General features: G+C 35.5%; 1 protein-coding gene across 12 annotated transcripts in view; it reads right to left on the bottom strand.

Annotated features, from left to right (window-relative positions):
* LOC111047600 (RNA-binding protein Nova-1) overlaps positions 1-27,060 on the bottom strand; it is a 135,218-nt gene that overhangs the window by 98,906 nt on the left and 9,252 nt on the right. For 2 of the 12 annotated variants that reach the window (XM_039426483.1, XM_039426482.1), the window contains exon 2: positions 16,719-16,747. The exons of the other annotated variants lie outside the window; for them this stretch is intronic. The gene's annotated coding sequence lies outside the window, so the exon portion shown is untranslated. The remainder of the gene's footprint in view (positions 1-16,718; positions 16,748-27,060) is intronic. 12 annotated transcript variants of the gene reach the window in all.

Raw genomic sequence — 27,060 nt, forward strand, 5'->3', positions numbered from 1 at the left:
ACCTAGTTCTCAAATACAAAATAACATTCAGAGTTTATGAAAATTGAACAAGACATGAAAATTTGAAATTCAATCTCTTATTGTTTTAATTCCCGGAATTATTAAGACGATTACACTGCAATAACTAGATTTAAAATCAGCTCAACAATCAATTCAAAAGTGAGAAATGACAATGAATTAACTCCAATAATTTAGAATCTCAGATTCAATTGTTTATTCAGTCTATGGAAGAACCTACTATAGTCTGAACGTAGAGGCTTGACAATAATATTCATTACGGCACTTTAAAAACATACAGCAAGTCTACCAACATCACAAATGTGCTTCTACACAGATTTGTTAGTTCAGCTGGTTCCTCGTTCGAAACAACCCAATTATTCCGGTAATAAATTCATCACAAGTGGAGCACAGTAATAGACAGTAAGAGATGAAAATCTGATACACCCATGATTCGCAATAATGTAATTGCGTATTGCGACTACATAGAAAACCGAGTATGATATCCGAAACTATAGTAATAAGGGCCAAGCCATACGAAGCGTTTTTTCGGGTGTTTTCAGATCAGTCGACAGGTTGATGATTGGGTTAGCGTTCGGAAATCAGCTGATAATCAGCCAATCGGAAGCTTCCTGTTATTACTGTTTTGTTGGGGTAAGTGTGTAAGGCCGGCACCGTATGAGAGACTACCAGCGTCACATAGCTTCACCAACAACTACAAGGGCTATCAGCTTCAGTTAACATCGAAATTTGTAACATAAACGTCATATACCATGGGATATCTTCTAATGCTATATTTTCTCTATGGATCTAGGTCAACAGAATAAATAAGCTGTAACAAGAGATTCGTTAAATCAAAGTTATACTGAATTTTTTTTTTTTTGAAAGGGGAAGATGTTGGGTTGGGTTGGATGGCGTGTTGGCGCCATTAGCTCAACCTACGTCGCTTGATGTCACTTCTGGTAATATGTCATTGAATTTAATAGTTATTTGTATATCTAGAGTGAAAAGTACTGTTTTTTCTCCCTGAGGGAAAAGTTTGAAGCCCGAAGCAAAGCCGAAGGCGACAATTTTCCTGAGGGAGAAAAAAATTTTTCACTCTTGATATACACAACATTTCTCCTCTACCTACATTTTTATAAAAACTGCAAATAAATTAATTTTTAAAAACGTACGTGACCAAACAATGTGTTACAACATAATCTAAAAAGTAAATAGAAACAGCTGGCTTGTAATCACAGTACTCCGCCGACAGCGCAATGCGCTATCTGTCGGCAAAAGTTGTACTGTAACAACAATGGCCGCCACAACTACAGCTATGATGAAGTTCCCGTTTCAAATTTGATTAGTTAATTAGGAATATTCGTTGGCTGGTATTTTGAATAACATGGAATAATAAAAAAATTATACATTTTTTTAGTATAGTGATATGAAGTTTGTAATAATTTTAGCATACAAACATAAATTTCATATATTGAGCAAATTTATGGTTGAGGTATTGAATTTAGTTGGTTTAATGACTTCTCTATATACTTCCTCATCTGAGCTTAGACCTTCTAACCTATTTCAAATGTACGTTTTTTTAAAATAGAGATGCTTCCCATGTTATTTAAATGGAGTTACTTTTACGCTTATGGGAGTTTTTCTGTTTTTTAGTACCAAGAGCGAAAAAGAGACACTCATTATGTTCCAGGGAGTAAAGTAATCACTTTAGACAGGAGGTGGAGGAAAAAGTGTTTGTATCAATTATCTTCGAAATTTTGATAAAATACTGTACACAATAATTCATTTGATGAATGTTCACTAGTGTTGCAAGATGATTAACAATTATTGCATAACATAGAGTCGTGGTGAGGGTGAAAGTGCTTACTATATGTGAGGTGGGGAGGGGGGATTATGGGTATTATGCTGTTCCGCGGTGCGTCCTTATCAGATGCAGTGGAATGCGGCAGCACGTACCCACAATATTATGCCCATCCAACAGCCAAACCGACACAATGCTATCGACCAAATTAATTCCATTCTGAGTCTATAGTGAGGTCCACGTTATAATGGCAGTGGAGAAAGATAGGCGAACATCGTTGACGATTCTCCGCCTTGACAACTAGTAGTTCTGTGAACAGTAGACCTCACGCAGTATTCTCATCCACAAGTACCTGATTGAAACTATATACCTTATGGAAATACAGCAATAGGCTTGTCAACTGATTTATGATGCATAATTCTACAGTCTGATTTTAACTCTAATATTGGCGTATGAAGGAGGCTCCTTTTTCTTTTTATATTATCCTTGAAATGCAAAATTTCCAAAAACCTTGTATATACGTCAACGCGCAATTAAAAAAGAAACATACCTGTCAATTTCATGAAAATCTATTACCGCGTTTCGCCGTGAATGCGCAACATATAAACATTTAAACATTAAGAGAAATGCTAAACCATCGACTTGAATCTTAGACCTCACTTCGCTCTGTCAATTATGCCAATTATACCCATCCAACGGCCGAACCGACACACAATACAATATATAAATAGCGATCTGCCAAATTAATTCCAACTTCAGTCTATAGTGAGGTCCACGTTATAATGGCAGTGGAGAAAGATGGAACGACAGATGGATGAAAAGTTTTCTCAGGAAAACATTTTCTTCTTATCATTACCTTTTGAGATATGTGCGCCTAAAGTTTAAATTTTTGGGACAGAACATTTCAAATTCGGTAAGAGATAAATCCACGACATTTAGAGTATAGATTCTTCATGGTATTGTTGATCTAGTAAAACAAAAATTTTCTGAAAATATCAATTTATGAGATAGTTATTCAATTTACTATAAAAATAACCAAAAATAACTTTTAGTTGAGTTATTTTTGGTAAATTGAATAACTTTTCCAAAAATTGATATTTTCTGAAAATTTGATTTAATAGATGAACAATACCATGAAGAATCTATCCTCTAAATCTCATGGATTTATCTCTTATGTTTGTCCCAAAAATTTAAACTTTAGGCGCACATATCTCAAAATGTAATGATCAGAAAAAAATGTTTTCCTTAGAAAACTTTTTCATTTTGATAGCTTGATGATATACAAATCGAAAAACTTTGAAAAATATTACGAGTAGAAAGTTTATTTTTAGCCTTTGCACAGCCTTCAAGCCTACCATCTTTCAAATAAAATCGGTTCAGCTATCATCTAGAAATTCTATTGTAATGATCGTGTACTGTATGTATTTTCTTGCTGTAATAGAATCATTGAATCATCATCTCATAACAACACCATTCAGCTATTGGAATTAGTTAAATCTTCATCATACTCTGCTATTTTGAAAGTTAGCAATAAAATTTACGAGCTGATAGCTGAAGCATTCAATAGTTCCCTAGGACATCGAACTTTCGAATTTTTAGTATCTTCTTGAAGAAATAAAACAGAATATTGCGAGTTGTAGAATCAAAACTGAAAAGTATTTACAGTGGTGGAATAATTATCATGACAATGACCTCACAAATTAAAGAGTTAAATTCTCATCAACAATGTGTAAATCCATTCCTGTGATTACTTTGCTTACAAGTCTTGTAGATAATGTGAATTTAGAGCCATCTATTACCGCAAATAACTTTTGATCAAATACAGTCTATACTTTCTACAGGTCCGGTTGCACAAAAGCCTGTTAAATTTTAATCGTGATTGAGAACCAATCAAAGAAGTTCTCTGTTTGAAAAAGCCTTCTCTGACTGGATCTCGTGGTATTTCAACATGATTAAAATTTAACCGGATTATGTGCAACCGTACACAAGCGAAAGAACGTTTTAAAGTTCTCGAATAACTAGTAGTTCTGTGAACAGTAGTTCTCACGCAGTATTCTCATCCACAAGTACAGTACCTGATTGAAACTAAAGACCTTTTATGAAAATCCAGCAATAGACTTGCTTCTCCATACATCTGTGTAATCAATAAAACAAAAAAATCTTATAGCACCCTTTATTCTTTAAAAAACTTAAAATAGTTGAACAACTAGTTTCGGTTTATACCATCTTCAGGTTCTAAAATAAAATAAAATTCAATAACTGTTTACTAATTGATATAAAACGAACATATGTTTAAATTCATATGACTAACTTATTTCTGGTAAAAGTTATATGTTCGTTTTATATCAATTAGTAACAGTTATTGAATTTTATTTTATTTTAGAACCTGAAGATGGTGTAACCCGAAACTAGTTGTTCAACTAGTCTAAAGTTTTTTAAAGAATAAAGGGTGCTATAAGATTTATTTTGTTTTATTAATTTAAAAGAAGCCCATGTCAATAAGTGTTTTATCTGTGTAATCACTTGTTAGCTGATTTATGATGAATAATTCTATAGTCTGATTTTTACTCTAATATTGGCGTATGAAGAAGGCTCCTTTTTCCTTTTATATAATCATTGAAATGCAAAATTTCCAAAAACCTTGTATATACGTCGACGCGCAATTTAAAAAGCAACATACCTGTCAAATTTCATGAAAATCTATTACCGCGTTTCGCCGTAAATGCGCAACATATAAACATTAAGTGCCAGTTGCAAAACACGACGAGAACCAATCAGAGAAGCAGTCTTATCAAAAACGCCTTCTCTGATTGATTCTCTTCAAATTAATCACGGTTAAAATTTAAACGGCTGTTGTGCAACCGGGTCTAAGAGAAATGCCAAACCGTAGACTTGAATCTTAGACCTCACTTCGCTCGGTCAATCAAGCGTTTATATATCTGGTTATTTTTATATCTGGCTATTTATGTTTAACGGATCTCGAAAACGGCTCTAACGATTCTCACGAAATTTGGAACATAGTAGGTTTATGATATAGAGATTCGATTGCACAAGGTCTCATCCTTGAGAAAACTCGCTGAACGACATTAAAAGGATAATTCATCCTTGGCTGAAACAGCTGTGGATAGTGAAAAAGTGAGTATTTAAAACATCAAAATATCGCATCCCCGAAATTCAAAAGATGACGTATAGCCAGCTGTGAAATATAAACACGATCATTTTAGAGAATTGTGTTCTGTTTATCAATAAATAAAAATCTGGTGTGGCCCACTCACACAACTTTCCTTGCCGTTATGAAAATTGATCACCTGACGTTAGTGTTCCCGCGCATCTCAAAGCTACTATTCAAAGATTTGAGTCAGTTGGTGACAGGGCAATAACGCTGCAGACACACATGAGGTCTGCTATCTCTTCATAGTGAATGATTTAATAGAATCAACAATAATTTGCAATTGAATAATCACTTTTTCTCGAATTTAAAGCTTATTTTCAATTTTACGTGAAAATGTTACTGAACATTAATTGTAGAGATTTTCATGCTGAATCTACTCCACTTGATTTTTTTCGTTTCAATTGTATCTGAAGCCTGATAATTGGGAATCTATCTGCATTGATGGGGCGAAGCTCCTGAAATTTTTACAGATATGGGACTTGTGGCAGTTAATAGTGCTTATCGATGACTATTTTGGGTATGAATTTGATCAAAATCGTTGGAGCCGTTTTTGAGAAAATCACGAAAAACCCTGTTTTTGACAACATTTTCGCCATTTCAGCCGCCATCTTTAATTGCATTTTATCGAAATTGTTCGTGTCGGATCCTTATAGTGAAAGGACCTTAAGTTCCAAATTTCAAGTCATTCCGTTAATTGGGAGATGAGATATCGTGTACACAGACGCACATACACTCATAAACACAAACACACACACACACACACACACACACACACACATACAGACCAATACCCAAAAACCACTTTTTTGGACTCAGGGGACCTTGAAACGTATAGAAATTTAGAAATTGGGGTACCTTATTTTTTTCGGAAAGCAATACTTTCCTTACCTATGGTAATAGGGCAAGGAAAGTAAAAATAACGAGCGAAGCTCGGTGCCCCGATATTATTATATGATAAAACGGAAAACATTTGATAAAATTGATAAATGGGAAGAGATAAATAATAAGTACCGTACCTACAACAATGAGTATTGAACTGAATACAGTATTTCTTATTCTTATCGTATAAATATTTTTTGAAACCCGATTGGTGAAGCAAAACGTACCTACAACAAAAATTATTCAACTGAATACAGTCAGTATTCTTATCGCCAGGGGTGCCCAGCCCCCCCAAGGGCAATGGCGCATGCCCCCCCCAATCCAAGAGTATGCCCCCCCCAAAGTATCCAAATTCCCAACCCTTCAGTTTTTAACATTAGTCAGTGTATGACAGTAAAATTCACATCTTACATTCTAATCTTCCAAAGGACATTATTTACCTTTGTTCTTGTGGGGAATTCTTTCTGTTTTCATAATATTGTAAAAATATATACCATCTTTTCTTATTTCTTTTTAAATGGAAATAAAGTATCTTTTTGATATTATTTTTGAGACTAGCAATGCACACGTTCTTGTTCGGGGCATCCCATGAAGGGGCATCAGAAATAAGGATAGATACATCTCATACCACAGCTCATTCTTCTAAGCTTTTCAAGGTAGTCTAAAAGTATGTTGAAAAATATATGGCCAACTTTTTCAGGGTTATTCAACCTCTTTTTCCTCCAACTAATAAGATTGTCTCTGTCTGACTTAAATGTACACTGTATTTTCTATCTTGGAGTCTCTCGATGCTGAGAGATTATTCTCTGTCTCAAATTTTGAAGCTCTTTTGTGTTGGAAGTTTTTATTGTGTTGTTTTTCTCTCTCCTGTTGAAGTATGTGTGTGAAACTTTAATTTGTTCCTTTCAAAAAGTGGAAAAATTGGAATAGAATGACTACCGTACTGTATTTTATTTTTTATTTGATTGGCGAAGAGTGGGCAGTAATGTCAACTCTTTTCCACTTGACTACAAAATTGACGGATTTCTCCACCTTTTCACGGTTGAAGCGAATGCATTATGAATTGGAGAAAAGACGAACTTGAGACAACTAAGCTTGTAGAAGATTGATGTGTATGCAATTTAAATAAGAATTTATTGTTGTATCAATCAGTATAGACCTAAAGAAGCGTTTATAAACAGTAAAATTATAAAAAAAGAATCATCAAAGTTTCTCTCTCATCGAGAAAGATTGATATGACTCTGAATGGCGAGGTCATTCATGGAGACGTTCATTGGTGCTGATCAAAGAAGAGAGTTTTCTACCCAACAATTTCAAATTCCTATTCTGAAACTACATTATTCCCAATAATAAAGCAACTATAACCATGTACAGTATTGAAAATTTATGATTATTTTCGAAGAGGCATTCAAATCATCTTATTCATTTTTGGAAAAACCAAAATGAGGACAGGTTGTGGAAAAATGTATCCTATCAGATTCCCTTTAAATTATTACATAGATAAAATCCCAATTCAAAAGTTCTACCCAATTGAAACATTCATCTTTTTATTTTCCATAATACTCAACATAATCAACCGCTTTGAATAAAGACTGATGCAAGATAAAAAGATGCCTTTGAATTTAAACTTTGTACAATTTAATCTTATAGAAGCTTGGTTGTTGTATCTGATACATCTTCAACGTTTTTCCAATTATAAATCAGCAGTTTTTCGACAGATTAGATTGATCATATTAGTCAAATATCTGCTACGTCAAATTTATTCGTTCAACACTCATTGAACATAGAGCAATGACTATTCAAATAATTCAGATTTTCAAAAATCAACCTTATATATTTATAATGAGCTTGAATTCAGATTTTTCTCAAGTTGAGATAAATGAATTCAAGCAATAAGCGTTATTTCTCATATCAATGTATCAGAAAAGCATTGATAAGAACGCTTGAGAGGGGTGAGGTTAACTACACTTTTTCCAATTGTATTTGAGAAAGTATCAAGTTAATTTAAGAAAGTATTAATTGTATTTGAGAATAGTCACTTATAATGAGAGAATGCCATATATGTAGATAAGAATAGTCAATTGTATTGGGAAGTCATCACATGTGATTGAGAATAGTGAATTATATTTGAGAAATCGTCAACTGTAAATGAGAAGATATCAATTGAAAATGAGAAAATTCTGCAATTGGCATGTCGTGACTTTTCTGTAGGCTACAGTACATGTTTGATTTGAGCAAGAAAGGATACACAGTATTCCAATTACTACCATAGGCTTTGCATGGGGGCAAATTAATATTTTCAATGGTGAAAGTATTTCCCCTGTACTGTTTACGAATGATTTATGAGTATAATTTCTATGTATGTATTGGCAACGCGACTTTTGTCTCCAAACTTTTTATAAAATATTGCCCTTGATTAAGATCAAATTATCTATGTTCACGGCGCAATTGAACTTTATCATCAATCAATTATTGAATCTCTTGATCGAACAATTCGGCAATTCTTCAATGGATTTTGGGGCTTGAAAATATAATTTTTTTCAAAAACTAAATGTTTTATTGGAATACTAAATATATTATCATACTATTTTATATGAGTAGCCTACAGTTGTGAAAAATATTACTTGATTACTGTGTGGTAAATAGGGTGTAAATTTGAAAGATTAAAATTGGCTTCATTTGATATTTTTCGCAAATTTTTGATGAGAGAAGTTTTTTCTTCTGTCAAATCACTAGAGTTTGCGAAGTTGTTGATAATTGCATTCCCATTTCAGAGACATTAATATCATCATGGAACGCCTTCGAAATTAAAATAATTATTAGATTAAAATGTACATTACAATTTAACTTATCATTGTGCTTTTAAGAAAATTAGGTTGTTACAGCAATGAAACTCAAACACAGGACCATTAAAAATTAAAATCAAGCAAAGGAAATCAGAATAATAGTGGATGATGAAGTTATAATTTATTTTTGTCAAAGATTTACCTTCAAACTCATAGGCTTAAAATTACTAAAATTCCTGCATAAAACATATTATCAATTGTATTTTTATGCTTTATATGAGTTACAATTTGCAAAATATAACATTGTAAAGGTGGGAAAAAGTATTAAAATTAACTACATTCGGATATCTCTATTTAATACCTTGATTTTATAGCCATGATTCAAAATGTCGACATAAAATATAAAAAAAAATCATGCCCCCCCCCCAAAAATGTTGATGGCGCAAATTGCGCCATGCCCCCCCTTGTGGGCACCCCTGCTTATCGCATAAATATGATTTGAAAACGGATCGATGAAGCTGCGTTTGTCGAAGGAAATGAAACGTAAACCTCTGTGCACTCTCTACTGTGTTGTAGACTGAAGGAAGCACAAATTCCCAGCACACTCAAACAACCGAGCGGCAAATCTTTGATGGGAAAATGTAGAGACAAAAGACAATAGGAAACCTGAGAGTCTGAGCCTGTGAGAAGAGAGCTGCCATCATTGAAGAAGCACTGCAGTATGGATTAGGGCGGACCTCCAAATGAAAAATCCGAGATTTCCATTTTCCAGTAGCATAGCATGCAACCATAAAGTAAAGAATATACATGGAGGAGAGTAATATTTAAAATCTGGTGCACCCGTGCATGTACAACTCTTATCAATGCCGTGGCCCAATAGAAAGAACAACAATTACCTTTCTTTCAAGTGCTCCAGTTTGAAAAACATCTTCCAACAGACGTCTACCCAATTCTTGTTTAACTCTCTATCAATGCCGTGGCCCAATAGAATTATTACTCAGAACAACTATTACCTTTCTTTCAAGTGCTCAAGTTTTCAAAAACATCTTCCAAAAGACGTCTACCCAATTCTTGTCAGCAAAAGTGTGAGAGTGAGAGAGAGAAGCGGCAGCACTCTAAAAAATTGATGTCTAGAGGTCACTGAGGGGAAATGCGCCACTGTATTCCATGGAGGCAACCTAAAATCCTGAGTTTCCACATGTACCTCATATTTAGCTTGAAAATTGACGAAGTCGACTTTATAAACATATAAACCAGCAATCGTATTGAACGATTTTGTACTATGTACTTATAATGATAAACAGAATCTAAACATAATCAGTTCAATCTCATACTGTAGTATAGTATAGTACAGTATCTATACTATAGGTACTTCCTCTCATGTCACGTTTTACCCTCGTCAATCATTAAACCAGTTTCTTTAAGATTGGAAATTAAAAATTTTAGAATATGTACTATGTAGTAGCATAGAGAAGCAATAGCATAAGCAGATATCCCATGGTATAGGGCGTTTATGTAGCAACTTTTACTGTTATCTCAAGCTGATAGTCCACGTAGTTCTTCCCCGTGAAGCTTTATGACGCTGGTAGTCTCTCATATTGTGCCGTTCATACACTCTTACCCAGTCAAAACAGTAAAAATCGGCAATAATCGACAGTAATCGGCTTGAGATAACAGTGAAAGTTGCGACATAAACGCCCTATACCATGGGATATCTACTTACGCTATTGTTTCTCTATGGTAGTAGCTTCAGTTGTAGCAGAGATGAACGAAATCTTATATGAAATAAATAGATATCGTTTCTCTATGGCTGGAGTCAGAGAAAAGTGTAGTAATGTTCTCGTTAATGGTTGAAAAAGGTTTTGCATCAAGAGAGCAGAGCACCATGGCCTATAAAAGACACGAGGAGTATAAGAAGAGAGACACACTCTACAGTATCACCAAAGTCTAGAAAACTTTCCCGGTGGGGGTGGTTCGGAACACACCTGAAGCTATAGGTCCACTCACCTCTCATCATCCAAGTTCATAGGACATTACCCTCAGTGAAAAAGTTTTTAATTCAGATTAATCAATGTCATATCACAAAAATCAAAAGTTCAATTGAAGATATATTTGAATTGAATACTTATATCAGTCATAAATCTAATCAATTCATGTTTACATTGATTGAATATACGGCGCGCAATTAATAACACATGATTACGGTAATAAACAGCCAAGCAAAGTACACCAATCATGCAACCATTAGCAAGCATGCCATGCATTAGAATATTTCCTACCCTATGAAAATTAGCATCAATGGACTATTACAATCGTATTAGAAGGAAACTACAGATTCAATATATAACAACAGTGCCGAGCTAGTTTTTATATTGACAAACTCTGCTCATAATCTGTTTTTCAATTCCAATATTTTGATGTTATTCAACCCAATCTCCTATAATATTAATGGAGAAAATAATTCTAATTAACATAGGTCTGAAAATGCTTAATTACCAAGTTATACTGGGTGAAAGATTTCGTCTGAATTTCAGTTCCCTGCTGAAACGAAGCCCTACGGGTATTTGTTGGCTGTTAATTGAGATGTAGACTATACAATTTAGCGTACTTCAAGTAAAATGAACTGATATGTGCCGAAATACGCGATACTTGGTCCCAAAAAACAAGTTCCTTTAAGGTTTGAAACAGATTTTCAGATGTTAAATGTACGATGAACACAAAATATTTTCTAAAAAACTTGTAGAAAATTTAATTTCGAAGAGGGAGATGTAAAAATAAGTCTATAATACACAAACGCAATCTTTAAAAAATGATCCTTAATATAACATTTGTAGAAAGCTTAACAGATGTTGTCTATTTTTCATGCAATTAAGGATTATTTTTTTAAAGGTTGCGTTTATCTATTATAGACTTTTTCATCTCCCACTTCGAGATTAAATTTTCTACAAGTATTGTACAACATTTTTTTTGTTTATTGTATATTTAACATAGTAAATATGTTTCAAACCTGAATGGAACTTGTTTTTCGGGACCAAGTTTCGCGTATTTCGTCACATATCTTGAAAATTACTGTAGCTACAGGTCTGGAAACAATTATATTCAATTTATCAGTTTATTTTCATGAAGTAAGCTAAATTGTACATCTTAGTTAACAGCCAACAAATACCCGTAGGGCTTCGTTTCGGCAGGGGAACTGAAATTCAGACGAAATCGTTCACCCTGTATAACTTGGTAACCAAGCATTTTCGGACCTATGTTAATTAAAACTTTTTTCTTCTTTTGATGTGAGGAATCACGCCCTGACATATGGGCGCCATTTTTCAGAACACTCTGTAGAGTAGGCCTACACTGTATTTGAAATTCAACTCTTTGATTTGCGAAATCCATGAACAAAATCACATCTATTAAACAGTGTTCCAGTGTAATATTAAACGCCGTCATTCATCCTTCATTATGCCTGACCGTTAATCGAATACACCATGTAGTCAACATGAGCTAGCCAAACATTCAGTTATCGCATTATAATTAGGAGTAGAATTTAGGAAATTTCACGGCGGAATTAGGTGAACACAGGTGGGTGGGAGGTGGTGGAGGAGGCACAATGCGTTCGCTTATCGGTCGTTGAAACTGGACAGTGCTCTGCGGTGTCCAAACAACACACGCCACAACAACCGTGACAACAAAGCGCGCCTGATATCGACTGCGCTCTTCAACAGAAAACTCGGCAATACTGCTGTTCACTTGCTCCAGTTATCCCTGTCTGATAGGGCTACATGGCACTTCCTGTGGTGGCGTTTCCTACGAACCAAAATTGAATCGAGGACTTTTTCCTACGAAGAACTGATTTTCTCTCAAATTTTAACTTCCTTACAAATAAAGAAAGAAAGATTCTGCTTCCGGATTTAGATCCAGCACCCCCCAAAAACCATGTAAGTCAGATTTTCAAAAATAGGTACCCAAAAGTAAGTGAGTTTTATATTTTTTTATAGTTCTCAAGGTCTCTAGAGCAAGGTCTCACGTTAGTGCTAAGTTATCGTCTATAATGTCATACCGAAATGGAAGCAGTAGACGACAAAGTTGTAAAAAATTCGCTCAACAATCTAGCGTAGCTCGTCGTTTTGTTGTGATGTTGCAAATTTCCAGAATGGAAACTAGGCTTTACTGATATTTGTCTAAAGGTGCGTACAGATATACGCGCCGCAAACATGAGCAATTCACTTTTAATCAGCTGACTATATCTGTATTTTTACAGAAACGGTAAGATACAGATATAAAAAGCTTGGCATCAGTTGGTCGTCATACATTGTTGAGTCATCACAGCGAAACGCTTCAAGAAAAATTTTTCGAGGTTAGGTTTTTTGTAATTTTTTTTCAATCCAATTTTTTTTCTCCGATATGAGGTTAAATTATTTCTCTAGAATAATAATTTTGTAATTTTCCGCATGTTCTACCGTTAGTGGCCTAAGTTACTTTGGATGGTCACCATCTACGTTTAACACTATAGTCTGTGTAAAATAAATTGGAACTTGGCCCTCCATCGAAGAAATTACAGGGTTGCCAAATCGTGTAAAATTGCAACTTTCTCGAATTTCCAATTCTGACGTTGAATTGGAAATTTGAGAAAGTCTCGAATTTCTTCGGATGGAGGGCCAAGTCTCAACTTATTTTACACATACTATAAACCACTTTTATTCTTAGATATGGTTGCATATATCATAATGTGTTTCATACGGGGTTTAAACTATCAGCTGACATTTCTCCGTTTTAACCGAGTATCTGCATACGAACCTTTGTAAGAACTGTCACTACATGAGTGTCCATCCATCTGCTCCAAACAAATAAGTAACAGGTGCAACTTAATTACAAGTAGCAGTTTTTCGTAGGAAAGTCCACGATTGAGATATGGTTCGTAGGAAACGCCACGCTTAAAGCGTTCGTAGGAAACGCCACCGTAGGAAGCGCCACACTACTGATAACACAGCTCAGAATCAGTGGTGGTGATTTCTATCAGACCCGTTTCACTACTCACTTCTCACACTGTTTATCTTGCTCTCGCCGGCCGGGAATCACTTAAAAACGCACCAACATCTGTTACAAAACATTCAAGGCTCCGAAAAATGAAAACGTTCAGTAAATAAGGAGCCCACTTCCTGTTGTGTTCTTCAAAAGATCGGACACATCGCAAATAAATTAATTGAGGAGTGCGCCAGATAGCTGCACTATAAATAGACGCCGCAAACATGTTCGGCCTAATCGTTGCTCGCATAAAAAACTGCCACACAAAAATTCTAGCTCTGAAATATAGATATGCGAACAGTTTAAGTGAGAGCTTCCTCCTAGCTCACAGCTAATTGGATGGCGATGCTCGGAATTATAATATCGCTCTGAACAAGTTGCCAATACTTTGAATTCATGATATGTTTCTTGCATTTAAAACACAAAGATTCCAGGAATCTTATGGATATTTAGAGTATTTTTAGAATATTTAGTAATACAGTATTATAATAGGGCTATTAGAATGTTCAATCATAGAACTAGTTATTATAGATTTAAAAAATATTGGAAGATTAAGTAATAAAGTATTTGAATTAGACTACTTGAATGTTCAATTATTACAGTACTAGCATAGAGAAACAATAGCGTAGATATCCCATGGTATAGGGCGTTTATGTAGCAACTTTTACTGTTATCTCAAGCCGATTACTGTCGAATATAGTCGATTTCTACTGTTTTGACCGGGTAAGAGTGTATGAACGGCACAATATGACAGACTACCAGCTTCATAAAGCTTCACAGGAAAGAACTACGTGGTCTATAGGCTTGAGATAACAGTAAAAGTTGCGACATAAACGCCCTATACCATGGGATATCTACTCATGCTATTGTTTCTCTATGGTACTAGTTATTTTCTATCTTGTGAAGCATCTGTTAATATTATTTATTAATATTTCTATTAATATTCTCTGTAATTTCTGTTAATATTATTCATTAGCTTTATATTAATATTAAATAACTTTAACTACATTCACAAAAATCCTGTACAATAGAATATTTTAAAGATTTATATCGCTCTCAACTTGATACGGTTTTACAGTTCAACTAAATTATGACTTGTTCATGCATTTCTATTCTTCTACACCGTTAATTGATTTCGAGCAGAAATCGAGATGATCTCATCTAAATTATGTCCTTCTTTTCCTTATAATTTCACACATGAGCTACAAAGAGGAAAAATAGCTTCAAAAATCATGGTGATTTGTGGAGAAGGAAATGCTTGATCTCTTACACTTTTTTCAATAACACATTTTCCGCATTCAAATATTGACTATTAAAAAGTACTGTATTTATTTTACATCAAAAACTTCAATTCCAAGGAGGGAAAATTGCATGAAAAATCTTAGTAATTCGAGAAGAAGGAAATGCTTGAACTCTTACACTTTTTTCAATAACATATTTTCCGCATTCACATAATATACAATGAGCATTTATCAATTGGCTATTGGAAAGTACTGTATGTATCCTAAATCAAAGACTTTAATTTCTCTATGATAATGATACACCAAGTTGAAGCTGGGGTACGTGAAACCACCCTAAACAATGAACATTCACAAATTAACTATTAGGAAGTATCTTATTCTATTTTACATTAAAAACTTTAATGGCTCCATGATAATGATTTACCAAGTTGTAGCTGGGCCGGCTCTAAATGAGCTTACAACGACGAAAATCGCAGGATAAATTGAACAATCTAAACAGAGGTCAGCTTTGGATTTGTCCTCTGCTATTGTTACTGAACAACTACTGATTTGAATAATATTCAAGTAATACAATCCGAATACAGACTGGGCAGATTACAGCAATGCATCGTGTTGTACATTAGAGAGCACAACATTAGCAGTGAATAAATGCTATAGTGAGGTCCACGTTATAATGGCAGTATTCGGTCAACATTGGTGTTGCTATCCTTGTCTATCAAAGCAGATAGCGCTACCATTTTCTAGCTCTGCAAAGTTACCAGATCATTATCCAATAATGCAGAAATATAATTCATCAAAAAGATATTTAATCCCAATTATGAAAATGCATTATTCAATCATCGAAAAAAAAAATATAACTGATTATTTTCAACAAGAATGATCAGATTTACTGGTATCACCTGTCCTCTATCAGAGTAAATATCATTACTCTATAGAAGGCAGTGGCAAGGCAGATAATCGCCAACACTGTTATCCTATCTTTCTCCACTGCCATCATAATGTGGACCTCACAATAGGTTTTCCGTGTTTCAATTCAATTAGGGCATAGAGCAAGTTTAGTGCTGTGGCGATTTAATGGTATACATTAATGTGCTGCCCTCGGCATATGATTCACCTATAATCGAACATGGAATGTCTCTCTCACACATTTACACCACCAATTGCTCCCTCTCTTTTCCACATTCACACCCACTCCTTTCCCTTCCTATATCTATCTCTAAATATTGTAACATACATAAAGAACTCTAATCTAATCTCTCTCTCTTTCCCAAATCCATCTCTCCAGGACATAGGTCAACAACAAATAGGCTATTTATACATTGGACGAATGTCGTTGAAGAGTTGATGACCATTAAAACCGGGTGCAGTCTGCACTGCTCATGCGCAGACGTGAGTAAGCGCCTACAGCTATACACAGGTGAGGAGTATCTGATTGAGAGGCTGCCAAATACTGTAACAGATCCAATTTCTTCGGCAATATCGGTTCGCTTTCATTTTCTCTCACTATTATTCTTATCTTACCTCTCAGTTCGTAGGCTACTTCTGGATGTGCGAACCGAGATAAATTTGATTCTAAACGACTACCCTCACCCCTAGCCACTATCTTCTTCTTCTTCTACTACTACTTCTTCTTAACGACTACCCCATCTCATTTAGACATTCCAACCTCGTCATTTCGACGTAAATGTTTTCAATCGAACAAACTACCTTCACACAACGCAATATACATTTTGGCAAGCTGACTAATAAACGAGTTGCAACACACCTATTGAAAATCAATCGTGTACATCGAGACAAACAAATTAATGAATTATTCTACTCACCAGCAATGGCTAACTTTTCATCGTATTACCTGTAAATTTAAAAAAAAAATGTTATTAGATTTTGCTTACCAAAATATGCATCATGAGTCAAATTCGGTCGAAAATGGAAAATTTATTGTTGAGTGTACTTAAGCCCATATTCCAATACACAAAAAATGGCCAATTTCTATCAGAAATAGCTGAAAACTGAAAAATGAGCCAAAAATACGAGGTTTTTGGGCCACCTAGCACAAGGAAATTTTGCAGGAAGAAATTGGTTCTGGACTTCTCTTATGTATCCAAATAATATATTAAAAATCAGAACTACAATATAAATTGCAGGCACACCCCCTTTTTTATGTGTATATTGACTGGACTATAATAATGTTACAGATCTGTTTATTGAATCAGAATTTAGAATGAGCAATGGATATACAATTTACAATTTAGCTGAACATTTCAATTGAGCAAGGTGATAATCACATGTTTCTCATTAAAATCAATTGCAGAAAATTTACAGCTATGAAGGTAATTTATTGATGCCAGAAGTGTCAACACCTTTCTAAGAAAACAGTGAAAGTTGACATGTTATTTCACTGAAATAGAACAGCATATCTGACCTAGACCTAAATTTACACTTCTTCGAAATATATCGTTTCATACCTAATTTATACATAATGATTTATGACTTAGTGTGACTTGTACAGTACGGTAATTCTGGGATAAAAAAAAATCTACTTGATATTAGATTTATAATGCTAGGCTGACGAATTATATTTCGTGCCAATGAGTTATTGCAATGAGACAAATTAGACTCAGAACCAATAAATAAGTAATGCAATTATAATAATAATAAAAATTATAACCAATAATCTCATCCGGGGCAAAGGTTTTTGACCATAGCACAATCACATAGATAAGGCCACCCCGTCTGTCAGAGAAGACGATAAGCCGTTGTCTCGTCTACCTGAAAAGTAGTCGCCATCTCTCATCATCATCCATCTCACTCATTATCCACGCACAAGCCTAAGAGCTTATGTGGGCATCACCCTCAGTAAAAAAATTGAAATTCAGTACAGATTTTTCAAACATGGAAGTTTGATGTCCTGATGTCCACTAAATGACTAGTCCACCTGACTAAAACAGCATATTCAAAGAAAACTATAAACCAACTACCACAAAAAGTAATACAAATTCATACTTCGAAACTCTACACAAAATATAAGACAATTTGAGACTTGAGCACAATATAAATGTTGCTAATTTGTGCAAATTTTCATGTGCAAGCCTATAATGCATACATGGGTACACGCCACCTAAGACCTTATGCCAAACCAAGTACTAGATATTTTATAAATAGAATATTTCCAAGAAGGTACAGTCTTTTACAAAATTCACACCAGTTTACTTCCTAGCCATTCTACCAACGACAAGAGCTGATAGCGACAACCAGAGACTGTTTTCGAGGTAGAGAAATTAGTCACGGACTCGCCCCGCCAAAACAAGACACTTATTTTTCAGCACAAGAACGACAAAATCAGCCACCGCCATTCCAAGACTCATTTTCAGTGCTAGGATGGATGTATATGGGTTTGACGCTGGTGTATACTGACATCGTCCCGCATGCATAGCATGTAATATGCAGAGTGTGACTGAAAATATTCAGCCCATATCTTCAAATAACAGTTGCATCATATTTGATAGAACATCACCCACGCACAAATACATGCCTAGGCATCATCAGCAGCTAAAAAAAGAAGTGCAGCATGGAGTCTACTATCGTTTATGTTTCACTTGCATAAATTAATTTACTGTCCATGCTTCAGTTAACATCAGACAACTCTCGTGTAATTCGCATTGACAACACTTGTCAACACACTGAAAACCCAATTAACGTCACTACCTCTCAGGGTAGATTCGTGATTGTTTCGAACAAATGACATTCAATCAGCTGTCGCGGAGGGAAATTCAATTCTTGAAGTTGTGGGTTGTTGAATAGGTGCGACGAATGAAAACTGGGCCAGCTTTTGATTGAGATGAGTCGCTTTTGGTTGCGGACACGTTTCGAATAATGCTATTAGAAGGGCGGTAGCTAGCGATAACTTGCTTTTTTCCCCAGAAATATCCTCCCTTTCAACCCCACACTGTATATGATGTACTGAATATGGCAGCAGTTTTTGTATTTTACAAAAGAGTCGTGATATCGATTCGCTGTGTCAGTCTGTCTGTTGGCAAAACGTAATAGAATATTGGAAACGTGTACACTGTACAACGCACTGAAATGGGGATATCGCATTTTGGACTAGTACAGACTTTGACTATATTTGTGAACTATATTCTATTTTACCCTATATAGGTTTTGGTAGTGATCGTGTTGTTGTTGTAGAATGCCTTGAATAAATATTCGGTTCAGGGCCTTTTCCATTCCCGTTACAATATAACCAAGGAATGTCATAGCGCACGCCAACTTCAATGCTGGGTAAATAAAGTTGCTACCGTAGTTCCAGCTGCTACTACCACATTTACTTTTATTGTTTGTTTCTTTGCCCGTGTGTGTGAACCAGTGAACGACGACCTATACTTTGCAGGTCGAGAAAATGAACCCACAACTCACTCACTTCCCTAATAGAACACACAGAAAGTTTCCTTGACGTCTCCTAAAGTGAATATGTCATTACTTGTGTTTGATTATTACCTAGGACAATAGAAAAAATGTTCCTGCTAGCTTGCTGATGTATTTTATCGAGAGAATGAACCTACAGAATATAACACATAGTATTATAGAACTCTCTCACTTCCCTAATAGAACATACAGAAGCTTTCTTTGACGTGTCCTAAAGTGAATGTGTTATTACTTCAGTTGTATTATTACCTAGGAAAGGAAAATAGAAAAAATCTGGAGTGGCGCACTCACACATCTTTCCTTGCCGTTATGAAAATTGATCAACTGACGTTAGTGTTCACGCGCATCTCAAGTCTACTATTCAAAGGTCTAAGCCAGTTGGTGACAGGATAATAACGCTGCAGACACACGAAGTCTGCTATCTCTTCATAGTGAATGATTTAATAGAATCAACAGTTGCCAACAGTTTGCAATTTAATAATCTTATTTTCTGGAACTTCGAGCTTATTTTCAATTTTAGGTGAAAATGTTACTGAACATTAATTGTAGAGATTTTTATGCTCAATCTTTTCCACTTGAATTTTTTTTGTTTAAATTGTATCTGAAGCCTGATAATTAGGAATCTAAAATCAAACTTTGCATAGATGGGGCGGAGCTCCTGGATTTTTTAGAGATATAAGACTTGGGGCAGTTGATAGAGCTTATCAATGACTATTTTAGGTAAAAATTTAATCAAAATCGTTGAAGCCGTTTTCGAGAAAATCGCGAAAAACCTTGTTTTTGACAACATTTACGCCATTTTAGCCGCCATCTTGAATTGCATTTGATTGAAATTGTTCGTGTCGGATCCTTATACGGTAAGGACCTTGAGTTCCAAATTTCAAGTCATTCCGTAAATTGGGAGATGAGATATCGTGTACACAGACGTACATACACTCATAAGGTGCGTACAGATATACGCGCCGCGAACATGACCAATTCAATTTTAATCAGCTGATTATATCTGTATTTTTACAGAAACGGTAAGATACAGATATAGAAAGCTTGGCATCAGCTGATTAAAAGTGAATAAATTGTTCATGTTCGCGGCGCGTAAATCTGTACGCACCTATACACACACATATATACAGACCAATACCCAAAAACTACTTTTTGGACTCAGGGGACCTTGAAACGTATAGAAATTTGGAAATCGGGGTACCTTAATTTTTTTCGGAAAGCAATACTTTCATCACCTATGGTAATAGGGCAAGGAAAGTAAAAATGTTCCTCCTGCGAGCAGTATGTTCAAGTATTCTAGTTGACGTCACTTCAGACATGATCCTCATGTGATAAAGCCGGTGATGATTCCCGTATCATATAAGTATAAGATAAGGAATAATATCGTGTAACCTGGCTGGCTCAGGTCTGGTGTCAAGAGTTTTCAGGTCGCAACTGATCAATTTCAGGGCATCTGACATGACCTAACGACAGCTTTTTAGGCAGCCAAGATCGACGGCTTAACGTGTACATCAGAAAAACGGCAGTGGCCAGAGAAAAAGATAAGGGTATTTAGTGTAAAGACTTGGGTAATATTGGTGTAAGTATAGGATAATGGTACAGGTCACTCGCATATTTGGACTAAACTCTATAATTTTATTGTGAAATTAGACTAAACTCTATCTATTTTTTTATAGGTGCCGGTTGCACAAAATCCGGTTAAATTTTAACCGTGATTAATTCACTCGCATATTTTGACTAAACTCTATAATTTTGTAGTGAAATTAGACTAAACTCGATCTATTTTTTATAGGTGCCGGTTGCACAAAATCCGGTTAAATTTCAACCGTGATTAATTCACTCGCATATTTGGACTAAACTCTATAATTTTGTAGTGAAATTAGACTAAACTTTATCTATTTTTTTATAGGTGCCGGTTGCACAAAATCCGGTTAAATTTTAACCGTGATCAAATCCACGAGAACCAATCAGAGAAGCCGTCTTTTCCAAAACGCCTTCACTGATTGGTTCTCGTAAAGTTAATCACGGTTAAAATTTAACCGGCTTTTGTGCAACCAGGCCTAGGTGTTTCCAAAGACGAAGATGAATTCTCACATACCAGTATCAGTGAACGTGTCCTTTACAGTGAGACTATTATTCCTATACGTTCTAATGGAGCTATTCATACTGGCTCGGCCAGGCTGAGTAGGAATAGTCCCATTTGAACATATTATATGGGAATTATAATATTTTCACCGTACCGGTCACTTATACTGACTGATATGTGGGAATCCAACTTGAGAGTATTATCATTTTATCAAGACAAGATACATTATATATTTTAATAAAAGTGCATCAAGATCGATAAAGCCTGGTTTTCACTAGTAGAGTTAGTGGTCGAGTAGCTGGTATACTAACTCTACCGAGCTAACTCTACTCAACTTGGTCGAGTAACTGTTTTCACGGGGGCGCGACAGTCGAGGCCTGCGACAGTAGAGGACTGTTTTCCAGTCGGGGCTCTACGAAAATTGAAGTGTCCTCTAATGTCGCCAGACGCAGGCGACATTTGAGGCCTTTTTTTCAGGGGTCCTCTAGCGTCGCTGGCCTCGAATGTAGCAGGACTCTTCTGTCGTTTGCCTCGTTTGACATCGACCCGTTTTCACTACAATTGAGAATAGCAGGTAGTGTGTTGTGTAGTAAACAGAACTCACCTTAAAATGTCATATACTCTACTCTACTAGATCGAGACTGCTTTCATTAGAATAGTTGTGGTAGAGTAGAGTGAGAAGTAGTGTTGATGGGGGGAAGGCAAGTGATAGAGTACTATCCCACGGTGCTATCCCACTCTACTAAAAACTAGTACTCTACCATGAACGTTTTCATTGGGAGAGTTCACAAGATAGTTAGTACTTGCCCAGGGAGCTCTACCACTAACTCTACTAATGAAAACCAGGCTTTATGGTGCCACTTTAAATGAAAAGCCCAATAAAAAATTGAGTGAATTCTCTGAGACCAGTGCTAAACTATGAACGAAATGTAAAATTCAATTCAGAAAAGTTCATCAGCTTTGCTAAATCTAGTAAGTGGGAAGTTTATCTAATCTGGCTTGCTCCTACCACAAATCGGCTTCATTACCACACCAACTCAGTGGAAAGGCATAGTAATCCTCGTAAAACTTCCTAATTCCTAAGCATTTGACCACTTTTGAAAAAAGCCTCCTGAGCGGTCCCTCACCTACTCTATTTTGCCAAAAATTAACAATCTTTCTACGTGGAAGTAAATCAGTATCATTAGTTGAAAATAGGTAGTTTTATTCTGCAACTATTTGCTACAGTTGAATTCTGTTGAATACAGTAAGATACTGTTGCATTCTGTAATAAGTCATTGTCAGATATTATTCTTCAATTATTAATTTTTTTATTGATATCAGTGGCTGTATGATGTGCTCAACCTAAGCATGTTGATAGAAAAAAATTCACCTGAATCTAGAAATGAATCTGCGAATGAAAATTATGATAAAAAGTACTGGAAACTCAATTTTATTTTGCCTCTGGTGGTAACTGCTTTGTGGTCTAAATCAGCCCTACTCCTGGTTTAATTGGGTGACAGAGCCCTAATTAGCAGGATTGCACGTTATATTAATCTCGTTAGAAGCATCTCATGTGGCGGCATTAGCGAAAAAGCCGAATGTTTTGAGAGAGCGGTTAGAGGGGTGGAAGGAAGAGGGCGACGGTGAGGCCTCTCAATTTGTCAAGCAAGCGCTTGATGCATTATTACGATCTTGTAACGATGCCAAGTTTGTTTTATCTTGAAATGCCATTTGTTTTTCCACATCTCCATCTTCTTTTGCAAATGTATTCAACAGAAATGACTAAATTTATTCAATAGTTCTACCACGCGCCTCAGTAGTTTCTCTAGAACACTTCTGCTAGATCGCAACATTATCACTTAGCTACTTCAAATTGATCATACTGATTGACATACTTCAAATTGATCACATTGATATACATTCATCACATACAATTTAAGATCAGTTTATAAAGGTCCGTACAGATATACGCGCCGCGAGCATGAGCAATTCACTTTTAATCAGCTGACTATATCTGTATTTTTACAGAAACGGTAAGATACAGATATAAAAAGCTTGGCATCAGCTGATTAAAAGTGAATTTCTCATGTTCTCACGTATATCTGTACGCACCTTAAGATATTGACAATGGTGTAACAACCGAAACCGTTCTTTCTAACTTTCAATAAAATCTGTAGTTTTTGACAATTTCTTAGTCTCTTTTTATTTAATTTGATGGAATTTGAAATTGCAAACGTTATCATCTATTGAAACACGGTCTAGTGATATTCATTTCTTGGAATGCTATAAAATCAATCCATTTGTTTTTCAACTTCCAAACATTTGATGATTATGTGTTTTAGTCTCTGTCCATTGATGTGTCCAAAGCTCCGCCAATTTATGTAGATGCATAACAATATAATTATCTATAGTTATTATATTACAATAGTTATTTGTGCATCTAGGGACTAAAGTGCAACTTTTTCTCCCTGAGGGAAACTGTTGTCGCCCGATGGCGTAGCCGAGGGCGACAATTTCCCTGAGGGAGAATAAGTACTTTAGTCCCGTGATGCACACAACATTTTTCCTCCACCTACACCAATACCTATAACAATGAATAATTTTACTACATCTTCACGCTTTCACACTATTTTTTTAAAAACAAAATTTAGCTCACCTCTGATAATAATTTGTTGATAGTTGCTAGTTGATAGTTGATAGTTTATAGTTTCCTTATGAGTCACAAAAGTTATTTAATCAGCTGTTTTAGCACACTTGAAATTTGGACAATATGAATGTCAACAATGCTTGCCGTCGTCGACTGCGGAAAAGTTCGCATAAACGAAAACGTACCTTTAGATCAACGCTCTCGTAGAGATGCCGATGACGTTAGAGGTGTGTACTTTTTCATATCCACCAACGGTTGAACATAACCTAACAATCGAAATAGAGCTACTTATTTCCTAGAGCTAAAATATTCCAAAGATCGAAATAGAGCTCTTTTACTTTTCCTCTACCGACCACGACAGTGTTGCCACATTCCTCATTCTTCAATCGCGGCGTTGTCGGACTTCTTCCCATGTTAATCTTATGGGTTTATTTTTACTCCCTTGGGAGTAAAAGTGATCACTTTTCCCGCTGGGAATTATTTTTAGTCCCATGGGAGGAAAAGTAGTACTTTAGTATTCGATTCCAGGGTGTAAAATGAGACTTTTGATAGTAGGTGGAGGAAAATTACTTTTTCATATCATATACAGTTCAATAATTATTTTCTTAGTCTGTATTATGTAAATTCATCTATAATTTTGCTGTATTGTAAGCTATTGTATATAAGTGTATAAGCCAGTATATATTGTAATCTACATAAATAAAGTACTCAATCAATCAATCAATCAGTCAATCAATCCAATAAATAAATAAATGAGAAACAATCATGGCCAGTTTTCGAACACTCCTCTATAAATCAGACTATAAATCTATGAATCTCTATAAATCGAAAAATCTCTACATAAATCAAACTCATTCACCCCAATCCAAAATATAAATCACACTCTATAAATCAAACTCAATCACACCAATCCAAAGTTATACAAATTTTTGTTAAAAGAAATTTCAGGAATATTTGTTATTATTTATCTAATTTTTCGGATAAAATATCGTTACAATACATTCATTTCCAGTGATATTGGCAAAATATATCCAATATCAAAAAGATCAAATCCAATTTCTAGTAAATACCTGGGAGCGTTTGGACGGAGAACACTCTACCTTTCAATTTTCTCTCAAGGTTTGTTGGAAACTTGGCAAACTCTAGGACAGACAGAGAGAGTCACAACTTTGGGAAAGATAGAGTTCCGAAATTAAGTTACCGATTTCCATTTCCCTTAAGTTTCGCTCGTGATTGTAGCTCTCTAATTTAGCATGCTAATTGCTTTTGGAAGAAGAAATTCACAATTTTCCGGAGAATTGGAAAATTTATTCTTGATGAGAAACAGCGAGAAAATCGATTCTAATCTGCAATGGGGTTTGTTGGATCTGTGTATCAGTGGGTTTCGCCCGTGTTTCAGTTTGGTTGCGTTCGTAATCTGCATGCGGGCCACACCTGTTGCTTCACACCGCTCTCTCACTCATTCACTCTCTCTCTCCTCTCATCCACTGATCTCATCTCATCTCCTGCACAGATTGAATACGCGTGTGTTTGTTATATCGATATACTGCTGATCCTCCTAATCAGAAATTTCTAGTTGACGTACACTTTTATTGAGCTCGAAAATAATTGAAACTGAAAACCATTGATCATAGATTGGATGAATCTGAAAACACCGGAATTGAGTTTTAGTTTGATTTATTTATTCAAACATTTCAGTTTGATATGTGAGACTAGTGGTGTGCTCGTCCGAAAACATGAACGATGAAAATTGACGGTGTTCATAGTATTTGATTGAAATCATTTTCCTTCGAGAAACCAAGAGTATTTATAATATTAGTGTTGTATAGTGAAGTCCACGTTATAATGGCAGTATTTGATTAACAATGATGTTGCTATCCTTGCATCATATTCGTATTATCTTTGTATAATTTTTTTCAACATCTTCATAAAGCGAGGTCCACGTTATAATGGCAGTATTTGATTAACATTGGTGTTTGTGCTATCCCTGTCTATCATTCAACAAGCACATAGCGCTATCCTTTTCTAGCACCGCAACGTTGCCTGATCGTTTTTCAACAATGGAGAAATGTAATTGATTAACAAAATATTCAATCTCCTTTACAAAAATCTATTACACAATCATAAGGAAAGTGGGCTACTAATTTGAAAGATAATTTAAGAAAATCTAATAAGAAAATTTTTGAAAGTGAGCTACTAATTTGGAGTTGAGCTACATCATTCACTCGTCCCTTGAATCCATGAAAATGATATTTCCAACGATCCAGCATTTAAAACTATTGTAAAAAGCTCAATTCCTTAAACAAATCAGACGAAATTGGAAGTTGTTAACGGATTTTTGAAAGTGCGCTGACACTCGACCCACGTTCGACTGAGTAAGCAAAGTGTGCTGACACTGCATCCACCCTGCATAGCTTGCAAATTAATGCTGCTCAAACAACACCACCCTTTGACGTTGGTCTGTTTCTCAGGTTGGTAGAGAGATGGCGAGGTCAGGTGGAGATGTAAGGCTTTGCCTTTTGACCTTTTCCGTCCACGCATCCCTCGTTATCACTCACGCTTATCTTGCAAAATATCTGCGTGGGCATCTCAGTGTTACCCCTGGGTTATACAATATGCATTCTCCACATTATTCCACATCGTGGTACAGTCGTAACTCCCAAACTATCTTTCGTTAGAGGGTTTTGAAGTAGAGATCGACCTGAGTGGGGGAATTAGTTTAGCTCTTGATCTATTGAATCAAGCGAACTGTATTGATGGTCATGCAATAGTAAGATCCACGTTACAAGGCAGTAGAAATTGATTGATTGATTTATTAAATTCCAGGTCTTGAAAAACCTATTGTTTTTATAAACATTACAATTATACAATTGCAAAAGTGACGGATAGAAGAACAGCGTTACTGATTCTCTACCTTCTCACTGCCTTCTATAGGAGATAGCTGATACCGGTATATCAGATGTTATATTATAATACTAATTGACCGAGCGAAGTGAGGTCTAAGATTCAAGTCGACGGTTTGGCA

The sequence above is a fragment of the Nilaparvata lugens genome, chromosome 4 (genome assembly GCF_014356525.2).
Source record: "Nilaparvata lugens isolate BPH chromosome 4, ASM1435652v1, whole genome shotgun sequence".
NCBI classification, from domain to species: domain Eukaryota; kingdom Metazoa; phylum Arthropoda; class Insecta; order Hemiptera; family Delphacidae; genus Nilaparvata; species Nilaparvata lugens.